The sequence below is a fragment of the Macaca mulatta genome, chromosome 17 (assembly GCF_049350105.2).
Source record: "Macaca mulatta isolate MMU2019108-1 chromosome 17, T2T-MMU8v2.0, whole genome shotgun sequence".
NCBI classification, from domain to species: Eukaryota; Metazoa; Chordata; class Mammalia; order Primates; family Cercopithecidae; genus Macaca; species Macaca mulatta.
In genome coordinates, this window is record NC_133422.1 from 24,626,584 (window position 1) to 24,650,232 (window position 23,649).

Consider the following 23,649-nt stretch of genomic DNA (forward strand, 5'->3'; position numbering starts at 1 on the left):
TGGCGGGCACCTGTAGTACCAGCTACCCAGCACTCTGGGAGGCTGAAGCGGGAGGATCTGAACCAGGGAGGCAGACGTTGTAGTGAGCCGAGATCGTGCCACTGCACTCCAGCCTGGGCGACAGAGACCCCGTCTCAAAAACAACAACAACAACAAAAATCTACGGAAGTGTGGATTTGGCGATCTTAGGCCTTTTCCCAGTATTTCTTTTACTTTACCTTTTTTTTTTTTTTTTTTTTTTTGAGACGGAACCTTGCTCTGTAGCTCAGGCTTGAGAGCAGTGGCGCAATATCGGCTCACGGCAACCTCTGCCTCCCAGGTTCAAGCGATTCTCCTCCCTCAGCCTCCCGAGTAGCTGCGATTACAGGCGCCTGCCACTGTGCCCGGCTAATTTTTGTTGTTGTTGTTGTTGTTGTTTGTTTGTTTTTGACACGGAATCTCACTCTGTCGCCCAGGCTGGAGTGCAATGGCGCAATCTCGGCTCACTGCAAACTCCGCCTCCTGGGTTCAAGCGATTTTCCTGCCTCAGCCTCCAGAGTAGCTGGGATTACAGGTGCCCGCCACCACGTCCGGCTAATTTTTGTATTTTCAGTAGAGACGGGGTTTCACCATGTTGGTCAGGCTGGTCTTGAACTCCTGACCTCGTGATCCGCCCGCCTCGGCCTCCCAAAGTGCTGGGATTACAGGCGTGAGCCATGGCGCCTGGCCTTCTTTTTTATTTTTGAGACAGAGTCTCATTCTGTCTCCCAGGTTGGAGTGCAGTGGCATGATCTCGGCTCACTACAACCTCCGCCTCCCGGTTTCAAGCGATTCTCCTGCCTGAGTCTCCTGAGTAGCTGGGATTATAGGCGGGCGCCACGTGACCTGCTAATTTTATCTTATTTTATTTTATTTTTTGAGACGGAGTTTCTCTCTGTTGCCCAGGCTGGGGTGCAGTAGTGCGATTCCGCTCACTGCAGCCTCTGCCTCCTGGGCTCAAGCAATTCTCCTGCCTCAGCCTCCCGAGTAGCTGGGACTACAGACACGCCACCACGCCCAGCTAATTTTTGTATTTTGGTAGAAACGGGGATTCACCATGTTGGCCAGGGTGGTCTCGATCTCTTGATCTCGTGATCTGCCGGCCTCAGCCTCCCAAAGTGCTGGGATTACAGGCATGAGCCACTGCGCCTGGCCTCTTTTTTTTTTTTTTTTTTTTTTCTTTTTTTTTTAAAACAGGGTCTTGCTTGGTCACCCAGGCTGGGTGGGGTGCAGTGACATGATCTCGCCTCACTACAACCTCTGCCTCCCAGGTTCAAGCGATTCTCCCACCCCAGCCTCCCTAGTAGTTGGGACTACAGGTGATGGCCACCATGCCCAGTGTTTTTTGTTTTGGGGTTTTTTTTTGTTTTTTTGTTTTGTTTTGTTTTGTTTGTATTTTTGGTAGAGATGGGGTTTCACCATGTTACCTACCAAAGTTCTGGGATTACAGGCGTAAGCCACCGTGCCTGGTCTTGTTAGGTTTTAAAGCCCATATTCTTTTCTGATCTGATTTTTTTGTTTTGTGTTTTAAAAAGCAAATATTTATGAAGTATCCACAATTAAGTACCCACAAAGTGTGTTCTTAACATGAAAGCTAAAACAGAACCCTTGTCCCTGCTTTCATGGTCCTTCTATTCTAATGGGTGTCATTCTGATGGGGGGTACGGTAACAGCAAGTCAGGATCTCATGCCTGACTACAGTATATGCCTGTAGTCCCAGCTACCTGGGAGTCTGAGGCAGGAGAATGGCTTGAACCCAGGAGGCAGAGGTTGCAGTGAGCCGAGGTTGCACCACTGCACTCCAGCCTGGTGGACAGAGGAAGACTCCTTCTCAAAAAAAAAAAAAAAAAGAAAGAAAGAAAGAGAAATGAGAGTGTAAGCCACATGGGGCTCCATGGAAGCAGAGCGAGTGTAAGGTTAGGTGTTGGGACAGATGTTTGAGGGGCACTGGGGAGGCCTGAGCGATTTGAGCTGGGTGAGGGAGAGGGGACCTGCCGGATGTGTGCTACAGAATAAAATTACTCATGGCCAGGCGTGGTGGCTCACGCCAGCACTTTGGGAGGCCAAGATGAGCAGATCACTTGAGGTCAGGCATTCAAGACCAGCCTGGCCAACATGGAGAAACCCCGTCTCTACTAAAAACACATAAATTAGCCGGGCGTAGTGTCACACTTCTATGATCCCAGCTACTCGGGAGGCTGAGGCAGAAGAATCGCTCGAATCTGGGAGGCGGAGGTTGCAGTAAGCCAAGATTGTGCCACTGTACTCCAGCCTGGGCGACAGAGCAAGACTCCATCTCAAAAAAATAAACAAATAAATAAAAAGAGAAAGAAAAAATCACTACTGACACTTGTTAAAGTGGTACGGCAGACTTTAGTCAGGGGACCATCACCATACATATAAGGAGTGTTCCACAGTGGGGAGAGACTGGACTCAACTCCAAATCAGCAAGAACAGGTGGAACGTGCAGCCAGGGAGCAGGGCCCAGTGGCACAATCTTGGCTCACTGCAACCTCAGCCTCTCAGGTTCAAGCAATTCTCATGCCTCAGCCTCCCGAGTAGCTGGGATTACAGGTGTGCGCCACCATGCCCAGCTAATTTTTATATTTTTAGTAGAGACGAGGTTTCGCCATGTTGGCCATCTTGGTCTCGAACTCCTGGCCTCAGATGATCCACCTGCCTCCACCTCCCAGAGTGCTGGGATTACAGGCATGAGCCACCACGCCCATCCCCAGGGCCCAGGTTTTCTAGGGCCTAAATTGATACCATTTGTGAGGCCTCGTTTAAGGAAATGAATATAAAATAATGAATCCAAAGTGAGGTGGGAGAATGAGTATTTAAAGGATCCCTTAACCTAGGGTCCACAGTCCCCTGCAGCTGGGAGGTGGGCATGCCTTTGGGCCAGGGCATGTGCATTCCTTTGTGCCAGTCTCTCCCCAGCTGATTGGCCTGTCGGCACCTGTCGCTGTTTCAAATTTGCAGCCCTGCAGCCCATCCAGCCTGAGTATGGCCTGCTGAACTCTGGCCAAAGGCCAAATGCCTTTAAATGAAGGTTGTCCAGCCTTGACTGAGATTAGAGTAGACAGAATAGATTAACCCAAATAGTTAATCTGCCAAAAATGTCCATCTTAATTTAAGTTGGAATATTATATGAAAAACCCAGACTATTAAGTGAAAATGTAACATAAAGGCCAGGCGCCGTGACTCACGCCTGTAATCCCAGCACTTTGGGAGGCCAAGGCAGGAGGATCACTTGAGATCAGGAGTTCCAGACCAGCCTGGCCAACATGGTGAAACCCCATCTCTACTAAAAATGCAAAAACTAGCCGGGCATGGTGGCATGTGTCTGTAGTCCCAGCTACTTGAGAGGCTGAGGCAGGAGAATCGCTTGAACCTGGGAAGCAGAGATTGAGATCGCGCCACCGCCCTCCAGAAAAGAAAGAAAGAAAGAAAGAAAATGTAACATAAGGTGCTAAGTATATAGAAAGAGCAGTAGAATCAGAGCTTTTTGAGGGGAGTGATGGCTTCTGACAGAGGAAGAGGAGGAAGAGGAGGAGGAGGGGGAGGAAGAGAAGTGGGAGAAGGAGGAGGAGAAGAGGAGGAGGAAGCTCTCACGAAGGAAGCAGCATTTATCTGGACTGGTAAACATAAGCAGCCTAGGTCAGGTCGAGGATGGCAGAGAGGTCATTGCAGGAGGCAAAATGGCACCAGCAGCAAGGGGATGGGTGCAGGGGAGTGGAGGGTATGTTGGGGCTGCGGGGGGCTCAGGGAGGGAGAAGCTGGAGAGGTGGGCTGAAGGGTGAAAGGCTGGGCTGCGGAAGACAGGCATTTCAGTGAAGCTGCTGGAAACCATCAGAGACTAAAATGTTAATGATTAATCATTTGTCACTATATTAACCCACTGCGAGGGCTAACATTTTTTAAAAAGGCCCTTTGGAGCCCGGAAGACTTGGCTGAGGGGCAGTCTGTTTTATTTTTTTAATTTTAACTTTTCTAATTATGGGAAATTTCAAGAATAACCTGTATAACCCGTCGTCCTGCTTCAATATTATCAACCAGAACCAGTTTGGCTTCATCTATCTCGCCACTCACCTCTCGCTTGCTATATTATTTTAAAACAAATCTCAAGAGATAATGTTCTCTAAAAGATTAAGACTTCAGAACCGAAAAAATAACTCTTGGGTATAAGGCTTAGTACTTGGGTGATGAAATAATCTATACAACAAAGCCCTGTGACCCGAGTTTACTTAGATAACAAAACTGCACATAGACCCCCGAACCTAAAATAAAAGTAAAAAAAAAAAAAAAAGAAACTAAAGGTAAAAAGAGACTAGAAAAAATAACCATAATATCATCAATGTCATCAATTTCTTTTTTTATAGTTTGCTTCAATCAGGATCAAATGTCGGAGGTATTTGAACCAGAGCAACTCCATCTTGAATAGAGGCTGGGTAAATAAGGTTAAGACCTGCTGGGCCTCATTCCCAGGAGGTTAAGGCATTGTGAGTCATAGGATGAGATAGGAGGTCAACACAAGACACAGGTCATAAAGACCTTGCTGATAAAACAGCTTGCAGTAAAGAAGCTGGCCAAAACCCACCAAAACCAAGATGGTGATGAGCGTGACTCCTGGTCGTCCTCACTGCTACACTCCCACCAGCGCCATGACAGTTTACTAATGCCATGGCAACAAAAGGCGCATGCCAATATAGCCTACAAAGGGGAGGCATGAATAATCCACTAAAGAAGGGATTATTGCTTGTTTAGCAAATAATCAAGAAATAACCATAAAAATGGGCAACCAGCAGCCCTTGGGGCTGCTGTAAGGAGTAGCCATTCGTTATTCCTTTCCTTTCCTAATAAACTTGCTTTCACTTTACTCCACAGACTGGCCCTGAATTCCTTCTTCCACGAGATCCACGAACCCTCTCTTGGGGTCTGGACTGGGACCGCTTTCCGGTAACACAAATAAGGTCTATACATTGTGATTCATTGATCTTTTAAATATCTTATTAATCTAGAGTTTATCTGTTTCTTTTTTCTTTCAATTTATTTGTTAGAAACAAAAACAAACTCAAGTTGCTTGTCCTTTAGAATTCCCCAGCCAGGGCTTCGGCAATGGCATCACCGTAGTGTCGTATAATACGCCCTCTGTCCCTATAGTTGCTGTAATTTGGTATATGGATGTCAATCAGCTTTAGGTTTGATCTTTTGACAAGGCCATTTCATAGTCGGTGGTGTGTTCTTCCATCGGGAAGTATGTAACGGATATCTGGTTGTCTCTCTTTTTGTGATATTTCCGATCATTGATACTCAATACCCAGGTAGGAATGGATACGTAGGGCTGGGCCCGGTGGCTCATGCCTGTAATCCTAACACTTTGGAAGGTCGGAGTGGGCAGATTGCATGAGCCCAGGAGTTTGAGACCAGCCTAGGCAACGTGGTGAAACTCCATCTCTAAAAAAATTACAAAAATCTGCTGGGCACGGTGACGCATGCCTGTAGTCCCAGCTACTCAGAAGGCTGAAGTGAGAGGATTGCTTGAAGGTCAAGGGAAGGTCAAGGTTGCAGTGAGCCATGATTGCACCACTTCACTACAGCCTGGGCAACAGAGCAAGACCCTGTGTCTAAAAAGAAGAAAAAAAAAAGAATGTATAGTTAATAATGGAATTTCAGGTGTGCAAGCAGGTCAATGGGAGGAGGGCTATTTTGAGGTACAGAGAATCAGTTGATCTTGGCACCTTTAAAATAACACTTCACATCATTTAAGGTAGACAAGTTCCAGTCTTATTTCATATACAGTTGGCCCAAGGGAGCTACTCTACCCATCTTTAGCTTTCTTCTCTGCAATTCATTAACCTATTTCCTTTTCTCAAAAACCATACATGCTGACCCTTTCCAAACTTTTTAAATTATGTTCCTTTATTCAACAAACATTTATTAGCCAGGTTCGGTGGCTAATGCCTATAATCCCAACACTTTGGGAGGCCAAGGCGGGCAGATTATTTGAGGTCAGGAGTTTGAGATCAGCCTGGCCAATATGATGAAACCCCGTCTCTACTAAAATACAAAAATTAGCCAGGCATGGTGGCGCATGCCTGTAATCCCAGCTACTCGGGAGGCTGAGGCAGGAAAATTGCTTGAACCCGAGAGGCGGAGGTTGCAGTGAGCCAAGATCGCGCCACTGCACTCCAGCCTGGGCAACAGAATGAGACTCCGTCTTAAAAAGAAAAAAAAGAAAAAGAAAACTGGAGGCTGAGCACAGTGGCTCATGCCTGTAATCCCAGCACTTTGGGAGGCCAAAGTGAGTGGATCGCCAAAAGTCAGGAGTTTGAGACCAGCCTGACCAACACGGTGAAACTCTGTCTCTACTAAAAATACAAAAACTGACCGGGCGTGGTGGCAGGTGCCAGTAATCCTAGCTACTCAGGAGGCTGAAGTAGGAGAATCACTTGAACCCGGGAGGTGGACGTTGCAGTGAGCTGAGATCGAGTCACTGCACTCTAGCCTGGGCAATAAGAGTGAAATTCCATCTCAAAAAAAAGAAATGAAATGAAAAAGAAAACTGGGCCTTCTGGTGATTTTTAAAAAGTAGGTTTGGGGCACATTGTGAAGGTTTTGCAAGTCAGGTCAGGCCAGGTACAGTGGCTAATGCCTGTAATCCCAGCACTTTGGGAGGCCAAGCAGGCGGATGACTTGAGGTCAGGAGTTTGAGACCAGACCGTCCAACACAGTGAAACCCGGTCTCTACTAAAGAAAAATACAGGCCAGGCACAGTGGCTCACACCTGTAATCCCAGCACTTTGGAAGGCCGAGGCAGGTGGATCACCTGAAGTCAGGAGTTCAAGACCAGCCTGGCCAACATGGTGAAACCCTGTCTCTACTAAAAATACAAAAATTAACCTCGTGTGGTGGTGGTTGCCTGTAATCCCAGCTACTCAGGAGGCTGAGGCAGAAGAATCGCATGAACCCAGGAGGCGGAGGTTGCAGCGAACTGAGATCGTATACCACTGCACTCCAGCCTGGGCAACAGAGTAAGACTCCATCTCAAAAAAAAAAAAAATTAGCTGGGTGTGGTGGTGCACACCTGTAATCCCAACCACTCAGGAGGCTAAGGCACAAGAATTGCTTAAACCTCAGAGGCAGAGGTTGCAGTGAGCTGAGATCACTCCACTGCACTCCAGCCTGGGTGACAGAGCGAGACTGTGAAAAAAAAAAAAAAGAAAGAAAGGCCAAAAGTTTGCTAGTTTTTGAAAAGGGGAGCGTGAAAGTATTTGACTGCAAGTTCAGAACTTCAAAGCTGTGTAATGTTCAGGCCAGTATCAACTAAAGCGTAGTCACTCAACATGTGGTCCACAGTGTGGGACAGAGATTGAGAACACACATTTAGAAACTGGATGAGGTGGCTCACATCTGTAATCCCAGCACCCAGGAGGCGGCAGTCAGCTGAGATCGCGCCGCTGCACTCCAGCCTGGGCGACAGAGCGAGACTCCGTCTCAAAAAAAGAAAGAAGGAAAGAGAGAGGGAAGGAAGGAAGGAAGGAGAGAGGGAGGGAGCTTTTCAGGCAATATGATAGAATAATTTTGTTTATTGAATCTAAAAATACAATGTCATAAAAATTTTTTGGAACTGTATTTTGCATGTTTTTCTTTCCAACTTATATTTATAGTAATTCATATTTATTATATTTTACAAAAGTTACCAGTCCGAACAGATTGAAAATTTAAAGAAAGCCAGTCCTGAGACTGGGCGCGGTGGCTCACGCCTGTAATCTCAGCACTTTGGGAGGCCGAATTGGGTGGATCACTTGAGGACAAGAGTTTGAGACCAGCCTGGACAACGTGGAGAAACCCCGTCTCTACTAAAAACATAAAAACACAAAAATTAGCCAGACATGGTGGTGCATGCCTGTAATCCCAGCTACTGGAGAGGCTGAGGCAGGATAATTGCTTGAACCCCGGAGGCAGTGGTTGTAGTGAGCTGAGATTGCACCACTGCACTCCAGCCTGGGTGACAGAACAAGACTCTGTCTTGAAAGAAAGAAAGAAAAGAAAACCAGTCCTTTACCACAGATACTTTGGAAAGTACTGGCCTAGAGTCAGAATAATGCAAGGCAAGAGTTTTCTCTTATAGTTTAGGTTAGATTGTTGGGGGAGAGAGAGAGAGCACACTAAGTAAGTGTTGGCTGTTCAAAAGCTTGTAGTTTGCCCAGGCAGTGGAAGGGGTGTCAGCAGCCAGGATAAGCGAATTTAAAGTGGCAATTTAATGACATCACTATTGATTTCAGACTCCTGCAGTGTTCCCCAAACCTTGTACTATATTCAGATTAAAGTCTAGGTTGCTATTAAATAACTGAAGAACAAAATAATGGGGGGGGGGAAATTGAAGTTTTCTTCTTATGCTAACCTCCTGCTATAACCTGGCAGGACAGCTACTTTCCAATATTTTAAGAAGTTATTTATATACAGGGGAAGTGCGTTTTAAAGAATTCTAGGAAAGAAAAGGAAAGTCTAATGTTACAAGACACTGCAGGGAAATGTCACTGTGTAATAACTCCCATCTGGGTCGGGTGGCAGGGTTTGGGCTTTGTGCCCAACAATGCATCATGTTATATAATGACACACACCCTCCTCCTGTGCCTTGCTGCCTCGCTATTACAACACACAGTGTGCATGTGCAGGCAGAACGCACCGGTGCCTATGGTGACAGTGCAGTATGCACCAAGAAATAGGAATGCAGACATGTTCTCAAGACAAAAAGACAGGCTGGGTGCAGTGGCTCACGCCTGTAATCCCAGCACTTTGAGAGGCTGAGGCGGGCCTCAAGAGTAGCTGAGACTACAGGTGCGCACCACCACACTTGGCTAATTTTTGTATTTTTAGTAGACATGGGGTTTCACGATATTGGACAGGCTGGTCTTGAACTCTTGGCCTCAAGTGATCCACTCACCTCGGCCTCCCAAAGTGCTGGGATTATAGGCCTAAGCCACCGTGCCTGGCCAGTATTCTGATTTTCTTTAACCTCTGGAAGCTTCCATGTATTCGTTTCTCACAAAGCTTCTCAACATAACCTGCAGTTTCAACACATACCCACATGATAACAAGGTGGGTGTGATGGTTAATATTAGATGGCAGCTTGATTTTATTGAGGGATGCCTAGATAGCTGGTAAAGTATTGTTCTGGATGTGTCTGTGAGGGTGTTGCCAGAGGAGACTGACATTTGAGTCAGTGGAAAGGGAGAGGAAGACCCACCCTCGATATAGGTAGGCACCATCCAGTTGGCTGCCAGTGGGACTAGAGCAATGAAGGTGGAAGGTGGGCTAAGCTGGCTTTCGGAGTCCTCTGGCTTTCATCTTTCGTCTGTGCTGGATGCTTCTGTCCGTTTCTCCTGCCCTTGGACATCAGACTCCAGGTTCTTTGGACTTTGCACTCTTGGACTTAGACCAGTGGTTTGCCAGGGCTCTCGGGCCTTTGGCTATAGACTGAAGGCTGCACTATTGGCTTTCCTGCTTTTGAGGCTTTTGGAATCCGACTGAGCTACCAGTGGCTTCTTCCTTCCCCAGCTTGCAGATGGCTTATCACAGGACTTCGCTTTGTGATTGTGTGAGCCAATTCTCCCTAATAAACTTTTGTTCATATATACATCTATCCTATTAGTTCTGTCCCTCGGGAGAACCCTGACTAATACAGTGGATTAACAACGTGGTCACTTCTCTCTCTTTTTTTTTTTTTTTTTTTTTTTTTGAGACAGAGTCTCGCTCTGTCTCCCAGGCTGGAGTGCAGTGGCGCGACCTCGGCTCACTGCAAGCTCCGCCTCCTGGGTTCATGCCATTCTCCTGCCTCAGCCTTCCTAGCAGCTGGGAGGCTTTGTGCCCAACCACAGGCGCCCACCACCACGCCCGGATAATTTTGGTTTTGTATTTTTAGTAGAGATGGGGTTTCACTGTGTTAGCCAGGATGGTCTTGATCTCCCGACCTCGTGATCCACCTGCCTCGGCCTCCCAAAGTGCTGGAATTACAGGCTTGAGCCACCACTCCCGGCCTACTGGCTTCTCATTTAATTTGTGAAACAGAAGCAGAGAAGTATTGGCACAGGCTGCAGTGAAGAATTAGCCTCCTGACGCCCTGGATATAAACTGGCTTCCTTGGTGAGCCTGATGCCTATGTGATGCCCAGATTATGCTGAATTTCACCCTCAAGGAGTAGGTCTAGAAGACCCACCATCTGGCTAACAGTAAATCCAGAAAGTAAGAGCTGAGAAAATGAAAATATCAGAACAAAATTTTTTTCAAGAAAGTTTCTAAGAAATGAAAAATGTGTTTTCAAGTTGAAATGACTGACCAAGTAGCCATCACAAGAAATTTCAAAAGTCATATAGTAAGGCACAACATGATGACATTTCAGTACCAGAAACAGAGATCTTAAAAGCTTCCAGAGACGAGACAAAAAAAAAAAAAAAAAAAAAGCAAATTACAAGTAAAGAATTGACGATTACAGTGACATCAGACTTCTCAACAGCAACACTGGAAGCTGGAAGACAATGAAACAAGGCCCTCAAAAATCTGTCTGATAAGTTTGCCTAATCTTGAATTCCATATTTAGTCAAATAATCAAGTGTAAGGAGAAAATACGGATATTTTATATAAGCAACGTCTCAAAAAACAAAAGAAAACAAAAAAGGTAGCTTCCCAATAAACTGTTAGAGGCTGTTTCACCAAGATGGAAAAAGGGGATATAGCATTCAGGTGAGTGAGAAATTGGCTCATATAACTGTGGGTGCTAGGAAGTCTCATGATCTGGCATCTACAAGCTAGAGACCCAGAAAAGCTGGTGGTATAATTCAGTCCAAGCTCAAAGGCCTGGGAACCGGGGTAGCTGGTGATATAGATCCCATTCCAAATGTCCCAGCTCAGGCAGGTGGGCGGGCAGTAATAGGAGTGAACTCCTCCTTCCTCTGTTTTCTTGTTCTGTGCAGGCCCTCAATGGATTAGATGATGCCCACTCACACGGGCCGTCTACTCCACTGAGTCCACTGCCAGAAATGCTCATCTCATCTGGAAACACCCTCCCAGACACAACCGGAAACAATAGTTAATCTGGGCACCCCCTGGTGCAGTCAAGATGACACAGAAAATCAACCACCACAAGCACCTACAAAGTGCCAGGAGCTGTTTTAAACACTGAGGAAACAGCAGCGAGCAAACCAAAATAGAGCAAAAACCAAACCTTCTTGAAGCTTGCATGGGATTGGGGTTGAGATAGATGACAAATAAGTAAGTAAAATACATAGTATGTTACATGGTAATAAGTGCCATGGAGAAAAAAATAAGAGGGTTGGGCATACCATGGCAGGAAGGTAGGTTTAAACATGGTGGTTGGCTGGGCGCGGCGGCTCACGCCTGTAATCCTACCACTTTGGGAGGCCGAGGCGGGCAGATCCCATGAGGTCAGGAGTTCAAGACCAGCCTGGCCAACATGGTGATACCCCGTCTCTACTAGAAATACAAAAATTAGCTGAGTGGGCCGGGAGCGGTGGCTCACGTTTGTAATCTCAGCACTTTGGGAGGCCGAGGCAGGCGGATCACAAGGTCAGGAGTTCAAGACCAGCCTGGCCAACATGGCGAAACCCTGTCTCTACTAAAAATACAAGACTTAGCCAGGCATGGTGGCAGGCACCTGTAATCCCAGCTACTCAGAAAGCTGAGGCAGGAGAATCGCTTGAACCCAGGAGGCAAAGGTTGCAGTGAGCTGAGATCGTACCACTACACTCCAGCCTGGAAGACAGAGCGAGACTCTGTCTAAAAAAAAAAAAAAAAAAATTAGCTTAGTGTGGTGGTGCGCACCTGTAGTCTCAGCTACTCTGGAGGCTGAGGCACAAGAATCGCTAGAACCCAGAAGGCAGTGGTTGCAGTGAGCCAAGATCACACCACTGCACTCTAGTGTGGGTGACAGAGCCAGACTCCGTCTCAAGAAAATAAATAAATAAATAAATAAATAAATAAATACATGTGGTGGTCCAGGAGGCCTTTTTTTTTTTTGGAAACAGAGTCTCACATTCTCTCCCAGGCTGGAGTGCAATGGCGTGATCTTGGCTCACTGCAGCCTCGGCCTCCCAGTAATTCTCTGTGCCTCAGCCTGCCGAATAGCTGGAACTACAGACACGTGCCACCATGCCTGGCTAATTTTTGTATTTTAGAAGAGACATGGTTTCACCATGTTTGCCAGGCTGGTCTCAAACTCCTGACCTCAAGTGATCCACCCGCTTTGGGCCTCCCAAAATGCTGGGATTACAGGCATGAGCCACCGTGCCTGACCAGGAAGGCCTCGATATTGACAAGATAACATCTGAACCGAAACTTTAAGGTGGTCATAGAGTGAGCTATGCAGCTATTTGGGAAGAGCATTTGGGCAGATGCAAAAGCTGTGAAGTGGAAGCAGGCCTGGTTAGGGTTGCCAGGTAACATACAAAGTGCCCAATTAACTTGGAAACAAAAATAAGTGAAGAGGCTGCTGGAACAATCCAGTCAAGACATGGTGGGGGCTTGGCTCAGAGTAGTATCCGTAGATTTGGTGAAATGTGAGCAGATTCTGGATATATTTTGAAGGTAGAGCCCACAGGATTTGCTAATAAACTGGACATGGAATGTAAAAGAAAGTAATCTTAAAAATGAGTGCAAGGATTAGGCCTAAGCAACTGGAAATAGAAAGTTATTCATTTTATCAAGACAGTAAAGGCTGTGGCTATAGAAGGAGTAAATTTTGGGGTGTTATCAAGAGCTTGGTTCTGATTATAGAAATGTTGGTTTGGTGGCTGGGTACTTGGGTCTGGAACTCAAGGGAGAGAAGTGTTGGCTAGTGACATAAATATGGGAGTCATTGTGGTTCTAATTATCAGAACCATTCCTGTCTTCTCCTGAAACAATTACCTATTACCAGAATTATGCTACATAAAGCCACCCCAAAACTTAGTGGCTTAAAACAACCACCATTTGTTAGCTTAAGATTTTGGGGATCAGCAATTTAGGCTAAGTTTAATTAGCTGGGGAGTTCTGGTCTTGGGTCATTTGGAGTAGGCTTTCTCATGCCTCTGCTGTCAGCTGGTAGCACAGCTGGATGTCAGCTAGGATAGCCTTGGCTAGAATGATTCATCCCTGCTTCACGCGGTCTCTCATTTCCAGCAGCTAGTCAAGGATTGCGTTCCCAGTGGAGGCAGTGTTTGGAGAGAGAGAAGTGCTCAAGGCCCCTTGAAGCCTGGGCCTGGAACTGTCACATCAACACTTCTGTCACATTCTCACCGTCAAAGCAAGTCACAGGGCCGGTGGTGAAGGACGGGGAAGTAGATCTCCCCCTTGGTGGGAGCAGCTGCAAAGCTGCATTGCAAGAGGCAGAAATACAAGGAGATTGTTTGGCCATCAGTGCAACCAGTTTATCACATGTCCCAAATCTGAAACATTTTCAGCCTGGCTATACTGAAGTTTGATGAACCATCTTTTCTCTCTAAAAAGAAATGTAGACAGCCAGGCGAGGTGGCTCACACCTGTCATCCTGTCACCTTGGGAGGCGAGGTGAGTGGATCAAGACCAGCCTGGGCAACATGGCAAAACCCCGTCTCTACAAAAAAATACAAAAAAAATGAGCTGGGCCTGGTGGTGACGCCTGTAGTCCCGGTTACTTAGGGGACTGAGGTGGGAGGATCACTTGAGCCCAGGAAGTGGAGGCTGCAGCCAGCCAAGATCGCACCACTGCACTCCAGCCTGGGAAACAAAGTGAGACTCTGTCTAAAAAAAAAAAAAAGATAAAAATAAATGTAGGCTGGGCACAGTGGCTCATGCCTATATTCCCAGCACTTTGGGAGACCAAGGCAGGAGGATCACTTGAGCCCTCAAGTTCGAGACTGGCCTGGGCAACATAGCAGACCTCGTCTCTACCAAAAATAAAAAAAAAACTAAGTGAGGCGTGACGTGGCGCACCTATAATACCAGCTACTTGGAAGGCCAAGGTGGGAGGATCACTGGAGCCCAGGAGTTTCAGGCTGCAGTGAGCTGTGATTGTGCTACTGCACTCCAGCCTGGGCAACAGAGCAAGGCTCTGTCTCAAAAGGAAGAAAAATAAAGAATCTGCCTGTGATTGGTGTAATGAGACAGGTAAAGTCGGTCTGATAGTTGGCTTTAGTTAGAGCCAGAATCTCAAGGGGAGGGAGACAGGATCCAAGAATACACTAGGATGGAGTGAATGAGAGAAAACAGAACGAGGGCCCAAGCGTGTAGAGAAGGAAAATACACTGCAACCCTATCATGCAGCCTCCAGACCACGAGGTTAAAGACTCCACCTGCCATCTTGTACTTTTATGCTGCCCACTGCCTCCACCAAGGGATACATGGAAGACGTTCTAGCATGATCTTCGTCTTTGCCATATAACAATTCTATACAACTGTATTCACAAATAAGTCAGATCAGTGCCTGATAGCCCTGGTGGTAGTTAGGAAATCCTTCCTTTTTTCCATCCTAAATCTCTATTTCTGTAGCACCCTAAGCCTGGAACTTCTTAGCTTCTCTCAGGAGGGAGAGGACGACACCCTTGGGTATCTTTAGCATTCTCCAACTGCGTAGGTGTTCGTTCTCCATAATGGCCTTGGGCACATTTGTCCCTCCTCCTCTCAGGTGGGTCACCTATTGAAAATGCTGTGGTGCTGTCCCCTGGCATCCCCAGGGTGGGGCCAGAGCAACAGCACATATCACCTGCCTCTCATCCACCTCATGAGCATTTCTTCCAGAAACAGGCCAAGAGGAAAGGCCCGAACTTTCAAGACTAGGATCAACCTGGCAATGTTTGGGAAAAAAAAAAAGAATATAGGTACACAAAGTTTCACATGGTACAGGGAAGGTATGAGTTGCCCATTTTAAAGTGACATCAAACTGCTTGTTAACCTGAAGAAGAATCTAGGGATAGATAAGAATTTGTGTTTTGTTTTTTTTTTTGAGACCGAGTCGCTCTCTATCGCTCAGGCTGGAGTGCAGTGGTGCAATCTGGGATCACTGCAACCTCTGCCTCCCTGATTCAAGCAATTATCTCACCTCAGTCCCCAGAGTTGCTGGGATTACAGGCACCCACCACTATACGCAGCTAATTTTTGTATTTTTAGTAGAGATGGAGTTTCTCCGTGTTGCCCACGCTGGTCTTGAACTCCTGACCTCAAGCGATCCACCTACCTCAGCCTCCCAAACTGCTGGGATTACAGGTGTGAGCCACCACGCCTGGCCTCAAATGAGTCTTAATAAACAACCAAAGTCTCTAAGGTCTCAGTAAGTAGGCTCATTTACAGAAGATAGAAAGGACCTAGAGATTGAAGTAGGATCACCCAGTTTAATCATCTCATTTTGGAGGAGGACTCTGTGGCTTTGGGGTTCTGGGCTGGCACCAGAGCTGGCACTCATGGGTCCCCATTCAGGGTTTACTCCAGACCCATGTGGTCAGCCATCTATCAAATCACCAAGTACGTGATAAGGAGATTCTGAGTGAAAAATAGGGTGTGAGGACAGCTACCAGAGAGTAGGTAATGCAAATGAGCTAAAATACATTTCTTTTGAGACTAAGTCTCGCTCTGTTGCCCAGGCTGGAGTGCAGTGGCATGATCTTGGCTCACTGCAACCTCCACCTCCCAAGTTCAAGTGATTCTCCTGCCTCAGCCTCCTGAGTAGCTGGGATTACAGGCACCTGCCACCACACCCGGCTAATTTTTGTATTTTTAGTAGAGACGGAGTTTCATGTTGGTCAGGCTGGTTTCGAACTCCTAACTTTGTGATCCGCCCACCTTGGTCTCCCAAAGTGTTGAGATTACAGGCATGAGCCATTGCGCCCGGCCTAAAACATATTCTTGATGCAGTTTCCCAAGTCTACACAAAAGTCAGAAAATGTGAACAGGCATCTTGTATTTTGCACTGATTCACAGTAGAGACCAGTATTGTAAGAATTTCTCACGGTAAAGGCACTCCTGTGATAGCCTCTACTTATCAAATCAGCCGATGAGGTAAGTATGAGTATCTGTTTTCTAGATGGAGATACTGAGGCTTAGAAAGTTTAAGATGCTGCATTTCTCACAGCAAGTGGTGGGGCTTTTATTAGAACCCAGATTTCAAAATACCACCACAGCACAGTACTAATTCCACATGCCTTCTTCCAAAATTGAAAGAATGCCTTTTTTCTTGTAAGTCTGCCAAATTGATGCAGACGCTTATCTTTTATTTGTTTTAGCCGCACTAAAATAGAATTAAAAAAAAAAAAAGAAAGAAAAGAAAAAGGAATTAGGAAGGAAAATGTCTAAAGTACACATCGGATGCTGAGACATCTGGTATGCCAAGTGAGAAAAAGGTATCACAGTATAAGTTCCTGTGCGGTGAGTCCCAAATCCAACTGCACCAGTGTGTGGATGGGGTAGACCTGGTTTCAGCAGCAAAGCATGAAGACAGGTTTTACCTGACAGAAATTCAAGACAAGTCTCCTGTCTGATATTACCCAAAGAAGCAAATGTCGGTTCAGGCTGCATTAAAACATTATTGCGGCCGGGCGCGGTGGCTCAAGCCTGTAATCCCAGCACTTTGGGAGGCCGAGGCGGGTGGATCACGAGGTCGGGAGATCGAGACTATCCTGGCTAACACGGTGAAACCCCGTCTCTACTAAAAATACAAAAAACTAGCCGGGCGTGGTGGCGGGCGCCTGTAGTCTCAGCTACTTGGGAGGCTGAGGTGGGAGAATGGCGTGAACCCGGGAGGCGGAGCTTGCAGTGAGCCGAGATCACGCCACTGCACTCCAGCCTGGGAGACACAGCGAGACTCCGTCTCAAAAAAAAAAAAAAAAAAAAAAACATTATTGCATTAACATGCCATGTGGAAAACGAGGCCAAGCCACATCTGGGGAACTGCAGGGCCTTTGTGGCACTGTGGTTAAGAGGGATGGAAGTCAAGGATGCTGAGCACCGGACAGGCGCATTAGATTCCTTTCCACTCTGGCGCTTTATATGTCGCTTTAGCAAGAGGGCAGTAACCACAAGCCAGCTGCCTGGGCTGTTTTTCTTTATCTCATGAGCTCATTTCCTTCGTATGGTTCCTGCTACAATAGTGGTTTCTCAACCCCCAGCAGGGAGCTGAAATCCCAGAAGGGCTTTTAAAATGCTGGATATCCTGGCTGGGCGCGGTGGCTAATGCCTGTAATCCCAGCACTTTGGGAGGCTGAGGCGGGCACATCACTTGAGGTCAGGAGTTCAAGACTAGCCTGGGCAACATGGCGAAACCCTGTGTTTACTAAAAATGCAAAAATTAGCTAGGCATGGTGGTGGCCACCTGTAATTGCAGCTACTCAGGAGGCTGAGGCAGGAGAATCGCTAGAACCCAGGAGGCAGAGGGGTTGTAGTGAGCCAAGACTGCACCACTATACTCCAGCCTAGGTGACAGAGTGAGACTCTGTCTGAAAAAACAAACAAAAAACCCAAAACATTAAATGCTGGATATTCTGATGCAATAGGTGTGGTATAGGCTCGGCATAGTGGCTCGCGCCTGTAATCCTAATGCTTTGGGAAGCTGAGGTGGGAGGATCTCTTGAGCATAGGAGTTTGAGACTACAGTGAATTATAATCACACCACTTCAGCCTAGGCAACACAGTGAGACCCTGTCTTAAAGAAACAAAGAAATGACTCTCATTTGAGAGGTACCCTCCATATACCCAGGGGAAATAAACATCCTCATCTCTGAAGACACAGAAACACAGAGAAGAATCTGAACAAACAGGCCTTGCTGAGTTCCCCTGAGTTTACCATTAGATCATCCCCTTTGTCCAATACTTCTGCACAACCGTTCACTCTTCATTAAACCGAAACATAAAAATACACAAACTCACCTGTTTCTTTGGGTCCTCATTTCCTTATGAAGGCTCTCATGTCACAGAAAACATTTTTAAAATGTGTATGCTAGCTGGACACGGTGGCTCACGCCTGTAATCCCAGACTTTGGGAGGCCGAGGCAGGCGGATCACGAGGTCAAGAGATCAAGACCATCCTGTCCAACATGGTGAAACCCCGTCTCTACTAAAAATAAAATTAGCTGGGTATGGTGGTGCGCACCTATAGTCCCAGATACTCGGGCGGCTGAGGCATGAGAATCACTTGACCCCGGGAAGCGGGGGTTGCAGTGAGCTGAGATCGTGCCACTGCACTCCAGCCTGGCGACAGAGTAAGACTGTGTCAAAAAAAAACAAAAAACAAAGTGTATGCTTTGCTTTTGTGGATCTGTCTTTTGTTATAGGGGCTCAGTCATGAACTTAGCAATGGGTGTGGAAAGCAATTTTTCCTCCCCTACACGAAAATCTCTGCTTTTTTCACACTCACACCCAGTCCTCCTGCGCCTCCCTGGTCTATGGAACAGAGCCGAACAGGTTGCATGTTACTTAACCAAATTTCAGCTTAGTCACTTTTACTTTTAATAGATACCAGCAGTTGGTGTTACCATCATGCTGACATAATGGCAGTCACCAAGGGTACTAACACACAGCCTGTGTTCCATCTGACAAAATCCACCACTGTGGACTGAGTCCCTTCAAGCTAATGGGAGAGGCTTAGGAAGGATGGGGTGCTAGGAACATAATGAAGAAAAGGTTACAGGGCATCACGCCCAAGATCTGAGTCTGCTTAGCTTCCAATTTTACACTTGCCATCTGTTGATGCATCTTCCACCTCATTGAGGTAGTCAAAAGAAGTATTCATTTTTTCTTTCTAATTTCATGTGCAGTAATTTTCCTCTTTAACTGCCAGTTTCCACCCCCAGGTTGAGTACTAGTTTGGGTGTTTGACTTACACGATGAATTGGTAGTTCTTAAGGATAACTCCCAAATGAATGTACTCAAGGAAAAGGAAATTACATGTATAGCTCTGTTTTGAATAGATGTCCAGAAAATACCACCTTTCTACCAACTGCTTGGGGAACGGCAGAATAATTTGATAACCCTGTCCTCTAGAGGAGGTCATGTCCAAGCCGCATTCGATAATAAACTAGGACTTATCTGCTTTCTTTACACGTGGAGAAAATCAACAACTATACAAGTAGATTTTTTTTTTCCTATTTTTTATAGAGATGGGCTTTCACCATGTCGTCCAGGCTGGTCTCAAACTCCTCAGCTCAAGTGGTCTGACCGCCTCAGCCTCCCAAAGTGCTGGGATTACAGGTGTGAGCCACCACATCTGGCCAACAACTAGATTTCTAGTAACTAGGTGTGGTGGCTCATGCCTGTAATCCCAGCACTTTGGCAGGCAAAGGCAGGAGGATTACTTGAGGCTAGGAGTTTGAGATTAGTTCCAGCAACATAGCAAGACCCTGACTTTCCAAAAAAAAGAAAAAAAGAAACCCAGAAACTCAGGACTGAATGGTAGCTAGTAGCTCTCCTGTCCCATTATTAAAAACACTGTATTATAACTCTTAGGTAATAATTGTGGCTTGTGTCCCAGAGGGCCCCTGCAGTGAGTCCCTTGATGTCTCAATTTTTCTTTGTCTGTAGATTGTGACTCACACACAAAACAGCACCGTAGTGTTCTCCCCAATTTGTGCTCCTTGTTCTACCTCTGAACTCAGAGTCTAAGAGTGGAATGCATATATAAATGAATGGAGGAGAAAGTAATTGAGGGAAACATCATTGCACAAGTTATCCTGGAAAGAATCTTCCCCTAAACTCATATTTGACGTTTCTCTCATTGAATTGTATTGACTCCAGCTAAAACCACATCCATTCCCGAAGGTTCTCATGGCCCAGCATATGAAGGAAACTTCAATGCCAACTTCCAGGCTCAATTATTTGAAACTATGTGTAACTGCACAAATCTACAGGCTCTCAAAAAATAAACTGGAATATTCTGGTAGTTAAAAATCTGCCCCTACAGTAGTAAAATCTGTTTTGAACTGCTGACATGCACAGGGGCCTGATTTATCATTGCTGCATTGACTAAGGGATAGACTTGGAGGATTTCAGTGGGATAAATAGAAACTATCAGCACTATTATGATTTTTAACTTATCTGCAAGCTCCACGTTTAGAGTGTAGCCAATTGAGATGGCTAGCATAGCAGCCAACTTCTATTTAATGGAAGGTATGTGGCATCTTTCTCTCTTGCAAGAGACAAGGCCTCCCTCTGTCGCCCAGGCTGGAGTGCAGTGTTACAGCCATTAACTCACCCCAAGCTCAAACTCCTAGGCTCAAGTGATTCTCCCTCCTCAGCCTCCCAAGTAGTTGGGATTACAGGCATAAGCCACTGTGCCTAGCTATGGCACCTTTTTCTTTACTTGCTTTATGTTAAAAACACTTTAATCAAGGCCTTTTCCTTTGGAATAATGAAATATTAAATGTTTCCAGAAACCTCAAGTTGCACTCACATTTCTTATAGTCTCTAGAAACACATGCCAATTACCACAAAGCTGGAATTGGCATGTGTTTCTTTAGTGTAGTAGTGACCTACCAGTTATAAATTAGTAAATTCTCCTAGTTTTAGTTCCATTTTACTGAGTATTCTGCTGGCAGCCAGTCACTCCAGTCCACCTGTGTGCACACACATATATCCTTAAGGATGTTTTATCAGTGTTTTCTCAAGTTGGTTGAGATTTATTGCTCGTCTTGCAATTTTACCATAATTATCATCACCAGTTTAGTTTGCAGTAAGTTACTGACAGTCGCTGCAGTTCAGAATGAATTTACATCAACACAAATCTAGTGACTTAACTAGATTTTGAAACTCCTAATGATCCAAATGAGTAATTCACTCCTATCACTGAAGCAGATGCACACATAATAAAAAACCATTTACCTGTATTATATTTCATGCCCGCGACTGTTAGTCTCGAGTGCATTTTAATTAGGCTTTTTTCCCCACTAGTGAAGTCCAACGATAGTCAAGTTTACCACCATCAGTCCTCATATTACTTAAGTACTTTGCAACAGGTAACCCTGTTGACTGCTTCCTCCTTCCTAAAACTTTTTCCACCTGACCTCTGGGAGACCCTCCCTTGGTTTTTACCTCAGGGGCAGTTCCTTCTTTTCTTAAAAAACTTTTAAACTTTTATTTTTGAGATAGCGTCTCGCTGTCGCCCAGACTGGAGTGTAGTGTATGATCACAGCTCACTGCAGCCTCAACCTCTCGGGCTCAGCCCCCTGAGTACCTGGGACTACAGATGCCCAATTAATTTTTTTAGGTCTTGCTATGTTGCCCAGGCTGGTCTCAAACTCCTGACCTCAAGTCCTGGGGTTACAGGCATAAGCCACGGTGCCTGGCTAAATTTGAGATGGGGTCTCCCTGTGATGTCCAGGCTGGCCTCAAACAATCCTACCACCTCAGCCTTCTGAGTACAAGTGCAGTGGGAGCACCTCTTAATTACTTTTGTTGGTTTCTCTTTGTGTCAACCAATCTCATGTTGGAATGCAAAGTCTATCCTCACTCTCCAAATGACGTTATCCAGTATCATGACTGTTAATGTCTATTGATATCTTCCCACTCTCTATATAGTTCTCCAGCTTTGACTTCTCTGAAGAATCAGCATCTCAAACTTAACACATCCAAAACAAACAAAACTCAATTTCCCATCTCAGTGCCAACTCCTTTCTTCCAAATGCTCAGACCAAAATACTTGATATCAACATGAAATCCATCCTTTCACCCATTAGCATATCCTGTTGTCTCTATCTTCCATTTCCTACCACCTCAGTCTACTACCCTAGACTAAACCATTATCATCTTTGCCTTAAAAACACATTATTATTAAATAATAATAATTTAAACTTAAAAACTATTCTATGCTTTTACCCTGCTACCTGGCAGCCCAAGTGATCCTTTGAAAATTTTGAGATAGATCATGTAACTCTTCTGCTCAGAGCGCCTGTGGTTTTGAGGTCTGGTCTTCCTTTCTTATGCACTCACGCTGCTTTACAACCCTTCCCGTCTTCTTGGGTTAGCAAAGCAGCCACATTCTTCCCAGAACACATCACACTCCAGACCAATTGCTGTTGTCTTGGCCTGGAATGGTTTGTCGTGATATCCACATGGCCTACTTCCACACCTTCGTTTGTTTTCAAATGTCACATTACAAGGATCTTCCTAGAAAAGTCCTCTAACACCTCTGGCTCCACTCTGGAGAACTTTAACAAACCAGAGGGCCCACAGGCTACTAAAGCATGCCTGTATTAAACTTGCTTCAAAGACAAAATGTTACGAGCTTTCTGATGTGCACGTCCTTATTCTTGCCCAAAACATCTTGACCCTAGGAATAACCAGAAAAAGACATAAAACGAGGCAGCCTTCAAGGCCTGAGAAGATTCTATCTGGAATCTTCAAAGGTTTATTATGAGGTAAACTGCCAGGGTTGATCACTTCTGGCTTAAATAGACATAATAAAATGCTATGTCCCAACCTTGATTGGATCTGGATGTTGGGAAAACAGCTAAGAGCAAAAGACAACTTGGGAAACAGGGGCTCTTCTTGCAGAACTGAACATTTTCAAAACAAGTCGGGGCGGTGGAGCCCACAAAGCCTCTGAATTGCTACTTGTCTGCTGTTTCAAGCTTCCAAGGCTAGTTCACCAATTAGCTTCCATCTCTCACCTCAAGGTCCTCTCCACTATCCCAGCTTTGACCACTGCCTGAAAACTCCCTTCCTGCTATAGTTTCAGAGGACAAAAGGCTCTGCAGATGAGACAACACTTTTCATTACAATGTCAAATCAGAATGCTAAGCCAGGTGCAATGCCTCACACCTGTAATCCCAACACTTTGGAAGGCCAAAGCAGGATCATTTGAGGCCAGTTTTCAGACCAGCCTGGGTCACATGGCATGTCCCCATCCCTGCAAAAAAAAACTATCAGAATGCTTAAAATTGCTATGAAGTTTTAAGTTTCCAATACTTATTTAGGTTTGTTTCCAATCACGGGGGTGGGGGTTAACATGATTAATATCTGCCTCAGGTTTTGGACACTACGGACAGAGTCTGGAATTTTGACACTAGGGCAAACTCCAGATTGCTCAAACCACTGCATTCACATGTTCAAACAGACCAGAGTCACTGGCTTGCTTTTAACTTTTCTTTCACAAGTGTCATCAACCAGGTAAGGCTGGTAGGAACTATTTCCCAAAACTCACGTTTTGAAAATTTCCCTTCCAGGCTGGGCCTGTACTTTGGGAGGCTGAGGTGGGCAGATCTCGAGCTCAGGAGTTGAGACCACCCTGGGCAATTAAGTGATACTTGGTCTCTACAAAAGTTAGCTGGGCATAGGGGTGCATGCCTGTAGTTCCAGCAACTAGTGAGCATGAGGTGGGAAGACGGCTTGAGTCCAGGAGGCAGAGAATGCAGTGAGCTGCTTGTGCCACTGCACTCCAGGCCTGGGTGACCGACCCTCCTCAAAAATTCTCTTCCCGTTTTTTCCCCTGTATTCCTCTATTCAATCTCAGCTGCCACAAATTAGACAGACGGAAAGCGCAAGGACATGTTTTTCTTGCATCTGTAGTGGAAACCTTAGCAGCAGGTAGTAGAACTGCTCCAGGTCTGTCAAATAGATGCATTTTCTTATTCATTCACACACCCAGTCTTTTCAGATACAATATAGAGAACATTT

At 45.8% G+C, this 23,649-nt stretch overlaps 1 non-coding gene across 1 annotated transcript; it reads right to left on the reverse strand.

The window, feature by feature from the left end:
• Positions 1–23,459: 23,459 nt before the first annotated feature.
• Positions 23,460–23,596, reverse strand: LOC114673616 (small nucleolar RNA SNORA31). Its single transcript, XR_013408066.1, has one exon. It is a non-coding gene; the product is annotated as a small nucleolar RNA SNORA31 (small nucleolar RNA).
• Positions 23,597–23,649: the final 53 nt, after the last annotated feature.